General features: G+C 39.4%; 1 protein-coding gene across 3 annotated transcripts in view; it reads left to right on the top strand.

Annotated features, from left to right (window-relative positions):
• LOC149772046 (uncharacterized) overlaps positions 1 to 13,515 on the top strand; it is a 93,454-nt gene that overhangs the window by 30,926 nt on the left and 49,013 nt on the right. Inside the window, exon 1 of one of the 3 annotated variants that reach the window (XM_089947945.1) lies at positions 938 to 1,282. The exons of 1 other annotated variant lie outside the window; for it this stretch is intronic. The gene's annotated coding sequence lies outside the window, so the exon portion shown is untranslated. Of the gene's footprint in view, positions 1 to 937; positions 1,283 to 13,515 lie in introns of those variants that run through there. One more of the 3 variants, XM_089947943.1, reaches the window with a different exon arrangement.

The following is a 13,515-nucleotide window of genomic DNA, read 5'->3' as shown; positions in this document are numbered from 1 at the left end:
CATAATGGCAATCGTTTGCTATCAATTTTAAGGTAATTATGTTTCATTTCACTTGATTATAATATGTCAGGAGTACATCTTCCACCATGAAGATCCAGTCATATAAAGCTAAGGAAACATCCACTACAGTCACTATGCATTATCAATCATAAAAAACCTATGAAAATATGAAACAACTTTTCAGATGCATGAACTATGACCAACATTAGTGGTGGCTTTGTTGCGAGTTAAAGGTTCTTCCTCTCTTGCTTATTCTGCAGACTGGATACACACATTACTGCTGTTTTCTCTGCAAATGTAATAATCGTGCGAGTGGTCCTCACTACATCAAGATTGATTGGCCACTCCGACAGTCATTGGAGCCTGGGAGAAAATGTGTTCAACATCCACCACTTCTGAAATCAAGGAAGATTGTATTACCACCATTGCACATCAAGCTTGGTCTGATGAAGAACTTTGTCAAGACCATATACGAAAGACAAGCAACTTTCAGTGATCTTTGTGGAAACTTTCCTATTTAAAGGGAAGCTGAGATATATGAAGGTGTCTTGGTTGGTCCTCAGACTCGTGGCATTCATCGAAATGATGCATTTGACAGTGCACTGAATTATATACGGATTGCACAATTTACACAAACTAAAACGTTATTACTCAAATAGGCGTGAATATATATATATATATATATATATATAGCTATATCTATCTATCGATATATATATATATATATATATATATATATATATATATATATATATATATATATATATATATATATATATACCTCTCCCACACATATTAGAACGTTAGTTTTGCAACATTGTTCAAGTTACGTTCAAGTTACGTTTGAACAGTTGCCAAATCTTTCATATGACCTTTGACGGTCTATAGACAGGAATGTTTTTGGCAAGCGTGGTAGGTAACCATTATAACATGATATTATCTATACTTGAGCAAGTTGCAGGTTAATGTTACGAACGAGTTGAAACATATTCATGTTTAAAGATTGTTCAGTTCATGTTTGAATAGTGACCAAACATTTCAAGTGAATTTGTTTTATGAGCAGGTATTATCGTCTCTATCCACAAACTGACTGTATATTTGAGATGTTACAGAATACGACATTAAATAATAGGATATCAATGAATCAGAGGCAATAGCGAATACACGTCTTCACGAATTTACATGAGATGGAAATGTAAAAGTGGAAGTGGAAGACATTCGTCTTACATCATTCATTGTAAGAGTGAGTCTGGAGTGCAGCTGTTATCGGGAATTTCTTTTTGTAAGTATGACAAAACATTTATTTCATTACCACCCAAAGTATTTGCACAATAAGGGCCACTATATATAAAATACATGTATGTACATGTCTGCAGATAGGAACATACAGACGTAAACATACTTCATATATATTTTTACTACGCATTATCACTCATCCTCGTGTATGATATACGCATGCAACTTTCTGCTTTGTCTAGTATATATTTGCACCTGTCCATACTAATTTCCATACGGCTTGATCTCTGTCATAGGTATTCGGAGTGGGTGTGTCGATGAGTTATTGTGGATGGGTCTTCGTGTGAGTCCATTATGCACCACTAATTACACTAGTTATTATGTTCCAGCCTCTCTTGGGATGTAAGCAAGGTCGACGGGTTATAGTGTTTGATATGTGCAGACAAGGAGATTATTGCCGTACTCACTCGACCCAAGTTTTACCTCATACAGGGAACCACTTAAAATTTTAGACAGCAATATTATTTTCCTTTCTACACTTTCAGTTTATCCTATCAGGCATACTTACGTCAGATCCAAACAGTGTTCCAATTAGAGTTTAACTCTTACCAGGGCCGGATTGAGGTGGGGGGTTTAAGGTTTTTTACGGAAACCTTCCAGGCCTAAAAGACCCCCAAAACCATGTACACAAACGTACAGTCATTTGGCCCTTAGAATTTGATCATTGATTTGTTTTGAGCGTTTTAGGGGTATTATTCACACTTTGAGTAAACAACCATACACTTTCGCATTGGTGCCCGTCCGAGGAAAGTCAGGCCTTTTTGAATGTTTGGAACACATCCACCCCAACACTTGATCTGATCAATCCCTGCCGTATATATACGGTACCTACTTTCTAACCCCGTTTGTTCGGTAATACATGATTTAATGGTACGGTATACATAACAGTGAGTAGCCGAGCGGTCTTAATGGCTCATTGTTACGGATCACTACCATCTCACCTCTGTCTGCGTGGGTTCGAGTCTCGGGTTCGGCCAATATGTGTATATGAGAAAGTTTGCCAGTAGCTTATCGTGTGTCGGTGGTTCTTACCGGGGTTTTCCAGGATTCTTCCTCCATCATTTATACTGGCAGGCATGTATAGCCTATCTTGTACTGAAAAATGGCGTTAAACCCTACAACAACAACAACAATCTTACAGTGCCAGTTCATTTGCACCACTCTTTCCAGGGATAGCTAATCCCACCCCGTCAGATGAATATTTGTATCTCTCTCTCTCTGAATACAGTATTAATACATTCTTGATTATATATTGAATGAAAAATGTCTTCTACATATAATCCTGTACATTGACATGGTCCTGGATTGACGTGTGGTCTAAAGATGGCCGAATTGTCTAAAGCGCTTGTCTTTACCGATACTTGCCATCACGCCTCTGTCTGCCTGGGTTAGGGTCTCGGGATCTGTCAATGGTGGTAGGTGCCAGTAACTTTCTGTGGGTCAGTGATTCGTACCGGGGTTTTCCCGGCTTCTTCCTCCACCAGTTATACTGGCCGCCATGTAAAGCATATATTGCGCTGAGAAATGGCTCTAAACCCAATACTACAACAATAACAGCATATTCAATTATCTTGTACTCACCCTGACCCTGACATATAAGCTTGTGTAAACGTTTGACTCTACCAGGTATAACCTAGTCCTTGCATAATAATTTACTTCCGTTTTCGATTAGTTACCAATGTTTTCTTATGACCGTTGATAAGGCACTCATATATGTTGATATTTATATATCGACGTGCGCTACATTCATTATATCCAGGTAACTATTTTACTCTAAAGGTACACGTGAAGTTTAGAGACGCTTCACTTTACCCTGCATATAAAGGGGCATATTCTTTAGGGTATTACCACTGTTAAACATTTCTGAATGTAAAGTTTTTTCTTCTTGTAGCACACTGCATCCAACGTCGATATATTTTGTAATTAGTTTCGTAACTTACTCCTTCCGTGATAGTTTATGTTCGCACTGCTTAATGTGATACATTCAGAAGCGAATGCTAAATTAAAACAAATTGTGACATTTTTCACTTTGCTTAAATCACTAAAATCAGTCGTTGATCTTTGTTTATAAATGTGTTCACTTCCAGTTTCATTCATTTTGAAAGTGGCTACACTCATAAATGTTATTCGTGTATTCAAATACAACACCAACCGTAGTGCAGTTATACTTTATATTTGTAGTTCTAAGCATTATTGTCATATTATTTAAAATTTAAAAAAAACAAAACAGAAAGAAAACAACAAACAAACACGCTTTAAACTGTCATGGAGATTTGAGTATGCTGTATTTATTTTTTTGTATGATTGAATGTGTCTGCGTGTGTGTGTAACATAATAGAAGCCGAAACCAAATGGTTACGGATTTGGTGTAGATACCTAATAGAATGTATGCAAACGAAAATATATATTATATCAATGGAGTATGAATCTATAAGTACTCGCCATACATGTGAAATGCAACAATGAAACAGACACATAAGCAGCAATTAAAACCAGATACTGCAAACACATACGTACTCTTTAATCATCAATTGCCTTACACATCACGACATTAATGCAAAAGATATAACTAGACTCCACTGCATACAGTAAAAAAAGAGTTCAGCATATGATACGATATGAACGTCGTCATGCTTAACTAATGAATTTTATATTTGTCATACTGCATAAATTATATTATACAAATGCGTATGATTCAAAAACGATACACCATGACAACAATCACAATTAACAGTTCAATATCGAAGCCAATTACGGTACGTAATTCACACCCCTTTGAATAAACTGTTTTGACCCTCTGTCCCCCTTTCCGGTGACTCCACTGTACTGCTCTGTAGTCAGATACTTTATATGCTGCTGAATATGTTGTTACATTTGCAACTATGTTGCTTTGTGGCCGACCTTGTCGCCCATTGCCAAATACGCTGATCTGTTTCCATTAATGTTGCGTCATTTCCATCTATGTTGCTTCTTTGCCAACAAAGTTGCCCTGTTGTCAGCTATACAGTCATACTTTCATTGAAGGACCCCGAGTGGCCGAATGGTCTAAAGCGCTTACCATTCCGGATCACTGCCATCTCACCTCTGTCTGCGTGGGTTCGAGTGCAAGGCTTGGCTAGCGTGGATACGTGGGAAAGCCTGCAGTACCTTCTCGTGGGTCGATGATTCTTCGCTGGACTTTCCAGTGTTCTTCCTCCACCAGTTATTCTGGCCTTCAGGTATTGCCTATTTTGTGCTGAAAAATGGCGTTAAACCCTAGAGCAATACTGTCATTCATGTTTCCCTTTTTGGTAGCTACGCTGCCGTACTACCCGCCATATGGATGTAGTAAACTGCCCGTAACATAGACATTACCTGTCAAGATATTGGAATGACTGTCCGCACATGCCATATGCTTCCAATAATAGCTAAAAAGAGGTACCCGTGCACATCATCAAATATGGGTATCTCGCTATGAACGACCTACAACGAAATGCATCCATTAATCAATTATGATTAGTCAAGGTTAGAAAGGTAAAACTACTCTAGTAACGGTGTCCACATCAACGAAGTCGATTACATTTAATCGTTCTATCTCATCACCAAGTTATTTTCTTGCCTTTTGCCGTAACATTATGTGTTTGTGTTTGTAATGATGCCACTCAGGGAGATGGGGGTCAGTTTTCTTTTACTGCAACAAAAAAACAATTTTGTGAAATTAGTAAATCTGATAATGAACGCTGAATCACCCAGAAATAAACAGCTGTACAATGAACCATAGACTGGTTGAAAATTAAACCAAATGATAACGAATTCTCACAGCTGCTGTAAACTTCATAATGTAGTGCAGGTTTACTACTCTTGAGTTTAGATAGAAAATACTGTCGGGAACGTATCACAGTGGGGAACTTATAATCGGCCTAATGGAAATAACTGGTTTGTTATATCATATGTCATGTCAATGGAGCTCATTGACGATCGCTTAGACGTTTAAGTTTTGTGACGCGACCACCAGTTGTGGTGTTAGTGTCCGCGACCATTTATTCATTCTAACGTATATGTATCATGTCCTAAATGGAACTATTAGCGAACGTGCTGTCAGTTTTGCGCCGAACTCCTGTCGGCAGCTTGTACAGGCAACATATTTACTAACAGACGTGAGAGATCCTCAAAATGATGTGCTGTGTCATTCCATCTCAAAAAGTGATGTACGCATTTGTCAGTGATGTTGACATGGCCACTAGCGAATAATTTCTTAACACATTTGACGGGGATAAGTGCTCTTAGTAGCATCAGAAGCTAAGGAACAAAAACAGACTGTTATATATTTACTGTTTGCATAGCGGCATGCACATATAAGGATACGCCACTATATGGAACCAAAACCAATGTTGGTTTTACTGAAAGGCCACCAATTTAGTAACATTATGCTGGTATCCGTGTCTGTCGTCAATGGTGTAGTTGCATTTCCACAAATTCAAGCTTCACATTGACTATATCGCATGCAAAAAGGATGGCCGGCAATAGCATGCATGCTGCATATGGCGCAGATTTTCACACATGCTAGTGTTAAGTGTCTGAACGACAGAGTTAGGGCATAAGTTTGGGCATTTGTGTTTGGTAAAGGGCAAACGAAGACCTAGGACAAACGAGTAGGGACTGTCTTTGAAGTCCCTAAACAGTTCTCTGAAAACGTCTAAGATGCAAGTTTTCACGCAAAAGAGCTCGCAAAGGAATACAAAAGTAATAAGATGTGCTCATTTATGCCAGAAGAAAGCTGTTTTACGTTCTGATGAGGATGATTAGAAGTGGGACTGTATATCATTCCATGCAAGTTGGAACTTTGCTTTGGCACTTTTAAGGGAGTTAACAATTAAATTGTTGCTGATGGCTGCTACCTAGCACTATGTACCAACTCCGACCAACCTTTACTGATGTCACTGGAAATGAAACGTGATTGGTGGCAATTGAGGTACATTAGGAACAGCACTAACCTCACAAGTAGCACAGCGAGAAAATGCAACCGGAATGCTCCATATGACAGATTTTAACGCACCTTCTCTAGACCCATCTGATAAAAAATCAAAGATTGCAGGCAGCTCATGCAGCCAAAAATCAGGATGGCCATAAAACTGGTTGTGGTTGGTGTTGTGCCAAGGATTGCATCTATCTGGTTTCTCCGCTTAGAAACCACTGACATTTCTAGAGTTTTTTCTGTTTAAGTCAGCCAGCCAGTTGAATTGTTGGCTGTTTTTAGGAGAGCTGAGACAATAATGCCATTAATACCGATCATACTTCCTGGAACATGGTTTCTCCTTCGTCCTTTTGCTTAGTCTAGTTCCACATGTTATACGGTGACATGGTTAAAAAGCACTGTAAGCTTTGCGATATTATCCACAAGTTTGACCACTGAACAGTAGTGGTGTGGGCCAAAGTCTCATGCATCGGTATGATTTCAGGTTTATTTGCCCAATTTCTTTGAGGTCTAATCCAGAAACGTTGATGTGGCTGTGTGGTCTGATTTCACAAGTTGAGCTTTATTTGCGAGTCGGCCAAATGGTCAGCAACGGTTGGAAAAATTCAACTCCCACTGTTCTTACGTAGATTGATTGGACCAAGAGTTAACTTGTGCCTGTTTTATATGTTAGAAATGACATTTCCGCCCCTACTTTTCTGTAGGGCTACAAAGTTACTTTGTCACAGAGTTGAGATTTATGTCGAGTGTTGCAAAGAAGTCCACTAATTTGCAGCATGTTTCAAATTCTTTCAATCGTTCCCTTTATTGCTTCCGCCGGATTAATACTTCGCTCCCCTGGCCCAAGAAGGGATTTCTGTCTTTAGCTCTACTGTCGCATTGACTTCGATGTTTTGCCTTCCTCGGACTTATGGAGGTCTTGAACCGCAAAGACAATTTAACAGTCAGATACTTTTAACCACTTAGAAAAGTGATTTTAATTTTACACCAATCTCTGTGAAATTAAAAGGAGCGTATTCCCGAACTGGGCAAAATAGGAAAGGCCCTAACTACAATATGATTTCATTCAGGCTGGAATCTGCCTCAATTGCAATTTCTTTTATACGATACTGCTGTAATATTCGTTTTTTCAGGGTCATGCTTATCGTTTATTCGTTTCAGATGGGCCAGTCAACGTTAAATACAAGTCATACTGTATGTTTCGTCGGTTTCTTTTAACTTTTTCACAATTGTTTACCCACTATGATATCCTATTTTATGGACGTCTATTATTAACTTTCACACATTATGATCATCAGTTTCATCTGCTTTCTGTTATGAGGGACAATTTAACTGGCGGTAAACACATAATAATAAATTACTGTATTAGGGCGGTCTAAAGCACATATTATGACTCTTCTGCGTGTGTTAAATTTGATGATTGTGGCCTTTGGAATCCTTATCGATAAAGGTGTCATGGAGCACCTTACCCGACTAGATAAATGCGCTTCATGAGAGTAAAAAATAAAGATCCCACCTGTTACGAATGCGCCACTCAAGCAAGATGAGAAGCTCTTCATGCCACAAATTCCATGCCTGATCCTGGACCGAATCTGGACTGCGATCTACAGCCTATCTGAACAGTTCACAGTGCCGACGATCTCTGGCAACGCACCACATTTACTATGGCGATGGAAGACATAGCACGGCAACAAGTATACTCGCGTTGTTCGTAACTGCGCTCCGCTCCTTCTTAGCCCCAATGGCCGGTATTGGTACGGTTGTGATATCCCTAATATTTCCTTGGACTGGACGAAAAGAATGGATCACAGAGCGTATGGATCATACATACATTTCTTGAGTTATTACTTAAGAAGATATTTGCACACTTCGCAACGTTTTCGACGAAATGTTCTGCTGTGGTGACAAAGACTAGTCCCACTAATAGCTGGAGATATGATACATGACTAGTTGCTTAAAAATGATGACCACCACAAAGACCAAAATAAGGGGATGCGCCTCAAATCTAACAGTGTCCAGTGCCGGAAGTAATGTCGTGGTCTACCCGCCCATTGCAACTTGAGTTGCTTTCCGGAAAAATGGAAGTCTGCTGAAAATCTCGAGGTCTTCTGCACATCGGTGCATGAAAAAGCCGTGAAAAAAACATTCTTGGGCGAAATCAAGAGCACTTTTCAGGCAACTCTTTCCTTCAATTGCACAAACCACAGTACGTCTGGCTCTAAAACATATTCCGATTACCAAGTCCACACTGACCGCTATAAAGGAACAACGGTACATTGAGCTACAGATATCGTTGAGGTGCCCCTTGCAGCCACCAAATGCACATTCCTCTCTTCAAAGACTACACATTTGCGTTGTGGCTATGCAATTGCTATTTAAAAGTTCAAGAACTTACCATAAATAACGCCCAAATTATGTATGGTGTCGAAGACTATATGCATTGGCCCAGTTTCACGTATCTGCTTATATAGTACCTGTATCAACTCAAGCATGTCGTTGCTCTATAGGTCGAGGGTCAAAATGAAACGGACGTTATTGAGGTCGTCCAGAAAAGAAGAAAAAAAAACGTGTGTTGCATATAAACACCAAGATCAGTTCCGGTTTACCTCTACTTACTGCTGTGCTAGCACACTGAAGGTTGACAACGTACTCCGCCTTGAGAGGCATACAACTAATAACCACTGAGCAGCATGCAATATCAATATGTTCTGGCAATACAAGCCAAAGACAACCATTAGTTTAGTTTAGACCACATGGACAGAGCTCAAGGACACTCAAAGGGAAATGTGCGGCTGAATTATCTAGATTTCAAACACAAAATGGTGCTGGGCCGTTTTGCCTGTCTTAATGACAGGATAAGCGGCAAGGGCTACATGGACAAATGCGAGTTAAACGACGGAAAGCGTACTTTTATTTCAGCAATGTGTATGATCACTGAGGATCTGGCATTATTCATATTTCAGGTCTTTGCAATGGCGCGCATTAACTTGCAGTCACGGATCACACAAGATCGGCTGTGTGGCGTTTAGCGCTTTTACGCTATACCGATGAATATAGGTACCACAGTGAGGTACTTCAGGGCAGGCCATTCTCTTCTAGACCAACCGTCGTCGCAATTAATGTTGCGGACGTAACCCATAGCGGCTCTTCACGAACGGTATCAATATTTTTCTTCTCTCTAATACGCGTTACCTCGCCGTTTAGGATCGCCACAACGGCTGTTATCAATAAGGCCTACTGAGCGCTAAGGACCATTGCGACAGGAAACACCATCTCTTTGGAATGTTGATGCACAATGAACCTATCGGGCAGAGCACGACTGAACTATTCCGCAATGCCCTGTGCGCGGTGGTTGCCGTCCTCACCGCGCCTCACATACACACTGTATCTGGCCTCGAGTTACGATGTGGCGCTTATAAACTACCAGGTGTAGTCAACATGCTGAAAACTGGGCCACGTTTGCTGTCTCTTTAGAAAGTGCCGCACTGCTGCTCTGCACATTCCGAGCACAGAACATCCAATCGAACTAATCAACATGGCATTCAGTTTAGCTTCATATATGACATACGTCTTTGTTATCTCTTCATTGTAGATTTGTGTAGGGTTTTCAAAGTTTAGAGGACTACCTACAATTGTCTTTCGCTTCTCCAGAAGTCAGCATCTTTGTTAGGCGATTACGCTTCAGATCTGTTGTTAATTAAATGGGTTCTCAAACTATGGCTTATGTGGCCCTTGTTGGGCTTTTCATTACTGTCTTGGTCGTTTGGTGGCAACCAAACATCAGCATTGTATCCTTGAAGCTTTACACTGATGACGCAGCCCATGTCTTCAAAAAGTCATGGTAGGTGTTAGACGTTTATGAACCACCGTGAGTTCCATCCTAGCGGTACAGAGTAAAACGACCTCATTGTTTATGAGTTTAGGCAATCTGACAATAAGCTGCTAGTTTTAGTATATGGTTGTTTGGAATCGGTTGACCTAAAACACGCTGCAACACAAAAGGTATGGGTCAAGTTTGTTTCCATATTGAGACTTACATAATCATGTGTCCTTACCTAGTTATGTTAAGATTTGCGGTTGTGTCTCACGAGTGCATTGCTTAATAGCAAAATATGAAGATACTAAATGATGCTGTAAAATGTACCACTATTCACTTTATGGAACGTTGGCTTTTATACAGCAATATATACAGGATATAGCTAACGAAAGGAGAAATATCGAAGGAATCAAAGACTAAGCTTTTTGTACGTAAAATGTTCTAAACCATTGAGATCAATTCTTTTAGAGAAGTATACCTTAGGAAACGTGGATTATGCCGCAAAACTTGCCACTATCAATACTTTAAATCATATTTTGCTTCCGTTACATTTTGGTCTATGTGCTCAACAACGTCGTAAATGCGGCAGTAGTGTCAAATTATGCAATCAGGTTCGCCGACCATGCTCCTCTGTTCATAAGTATTACTGTGAGCGCCAGCTAAGACTCGCAAGCAATAATGATCCTATCGTTGCAGAAATAACAAGATTAGTAAGGTAACACCCTACAATGTCAATAAAATAATAGCCGGGATTGCAGCGATTGATGTTTCTGGTCATAGTAGAGTAAATACCGTAACCACATGGACGGTATTTGCAGTTAGAGAAGGATGTTTCTCTTACATATGTTAGATAATGCTGCACGTGATTCAAGTAAGGCAACTAGAAAGTGAGCGTCCGATATGAATACCAAGTCGGATGCGAAAGACGGACACATTAGCGTAATCCGAACCACAGTTGGCTGTGTAACACAGCTGCTTGCCCTTTGATAACTACAACTGGTTGTGCAACAACCAAATACAGAAAACAGTACAGCAACTAAATAACTTCGTGTCAGAGGGTACTATACCGTTCAAGTGGTGTAAGAAAAGCTGACTTACTTCCATTATTAGGTGTTACAACATAATCGCGTCAGACTGCGAAATTATACGCATGGTATATATATGGGCATGAAATGTACGTGGAATGTCTTGGCCAAGGTACGTTTTTCACCGCTTGATATCAAGCTATCGACTTTCCTTAATGAAATAGCCACTGACATATTTGGACATCACCTTTCGATGCAGTGGTGTGATTGATACATTAACGTATAAAATAGACTTTGGAGTTACTTATGCATTTTCCGGATGGTGTCGTAATTTTTCAAGCATAAATTCTTTACTATGATGCCTTCCCTCACCAATAGTGAAGGAGTATTTTATGGTGTAAACGTTGGGCCGACTGATATCCGAATCATCGTTTGGCAAGTGTAACATTAAATCTTTCCAAATGAGCTTGGTCGCTATGCATATTTACATATCTAACACGTACCAGTATATGTTGTTTTGCTAACAACATATCAATCGATTCAGATTTTTTTTAGCTGTTTCGATGTGCAATAGTAATGGCCTTGTTAGTGGTAGGCGTACATAACTACGTTTACGTTCATTTGCTTCTTTTCCTGCATCTTTGACGTCAGTGGCTCCCCATCTTTGTATCTTCTAGCAAACTTTCCAATGGTGAACGCGTTCTTTTATGAATACGAACACACACGAGCATGCGGAAGAAATTAAAGATCAACGTGACGAACCATGTTCGGTGTTTTGACATAAATCCAAACACAGAAAATCGTTATTAGCATATGTGGGTAAAGTGGGTACACCGCTGTTTGTTTGGCCAAATATGTTCTAGCCGTTCCATGAGTTCTCTTTGCCGCCATTACTAATTTTCAACAGCGATTAGCCGTTCGAACACTAACGAGGACTATATTATATTTTTGATAAATTTTCTCAGATACCATTATATAAATAGATTTTCCTTAAATGAGCGGACTTTTGTCCGTGACAGGTGGCAGTGCAATATAGACGGTCATGCTGCCATTGGTGATCCATCAGGAGATTCCTACCGGAGTGTGTTTATGTGTGTGTCATTTTTGTTTTCAACGTAGCTTTAACAAGTGTTCAGTCATATTGTTACGAAGTCTGCATTGTGACAGTTTATAGTGGTGTCTAGCACTGGGGCATCATTGTAGCAGACATGTTGCATCATGTCCCACCCAGTCACATGATCCTGACGCCAGGTCGACAAATCCTAAAACTAGTATCTTAGTGTTGAGCACAAAGTAGCTGCTTGTACTATTCCTATATGACTCGGCCATGCTGCGAACCTGCGTCCTCCCGCATCCGAGTTTGACTATCTAAAACTAGGCCACCAGAGCTGAGAAAATAAAAAATAAAACTTACAAAGTAAAAGAGATACAACACTACATAAACAAATAATAAAAAGTTAGGAACTTACTTGTTACTAATTTTCGAAGATGTTTAGAAAGCACTTCTACTGCATTTAACTTCGCAACAACAAAGACATCTCTTTGGAGTTCTCAAAATGCCAGTGTTTGAAAGTTCCATTCACTTATATTTATTTTTTATTATCCTGGGAGATAAATCATTCCATGACCACTTTAGGAAGAGTTATACTTAATAGATTAATGACTAAATGTTTGGACATTTGAAAGTTGTGACTTGATTGTTGAACCACAAAGTCAACAGAACATGGAGTCGTATTGGTGTCGGTGGAGATCTAATTTCGATGAGCTGACAAAACGCAAGCCCCCCTTTTCAACAAATATCAGTTACGAACTTCAGCACAAAAATCAAAGCTAGACTTATTCCAAAATATCTGGCCACTCCCCTCTTTTATATATGCACGTGCCCCCAGATAGGCTGCCTGTAAAATATTAAACGCTTCGCCATAACTATGCTATCGAAATTGCGTATTCAAAGTAGGCGCATGTATTACATGACTGGTGATAAGTAGAAGTAGATGTTAGTTTCCCGTCATTTAACCCAGTTGACAATATCACTCACAGTACCACTATCAAACGTGTATATATATATATATATATATATATATATATATATATATATATATATATATATGTGTGTGTGTGTGTGTGTGTGTCACTATAGCGTTGTCAACAGTGACTTTGACGTGACGTCATCGAACTTTATATACTCTTATGATTTTGTTGCAGCATTATCTTGAATCAGATGAACTAAATTTCTATTGTATTCTTGGTATAGACGCAACTTGTTTCATCACCGGTTTTTTTTCAAACTTTCGATACGATCGATCATCTGCTGACAGTGCAATCACATACAGGTTATTCCGTGTTAACTATATTATAATAAAATTGAACAACTGTTGAATTTCTCCTAATCCAGCTTGACCACAGTTTAATGGACGAACTGA

Source organism: Sinohyriopsis cumingii, unplaced genomic scaffold, assembly GCF_028554795.1.
Source record: "Sinohyriopsis cumingii isolate HCF-2022 unplaced genomic scaffold, ASM2855479v2 utg001522l, whole genome shotgun sequence".
NCBI lineage: Eukaryota > Metazoa > Mollusca > Bivalvia > Unionida > Unionidae > Sinohyriopsis > Sinohyriopsis cumingii.
The sequence above is the reverse complement of the archived record's forward strand: the minus strand, read 5'-3'. Positions and strand labels throughout refer to the sequence as shown.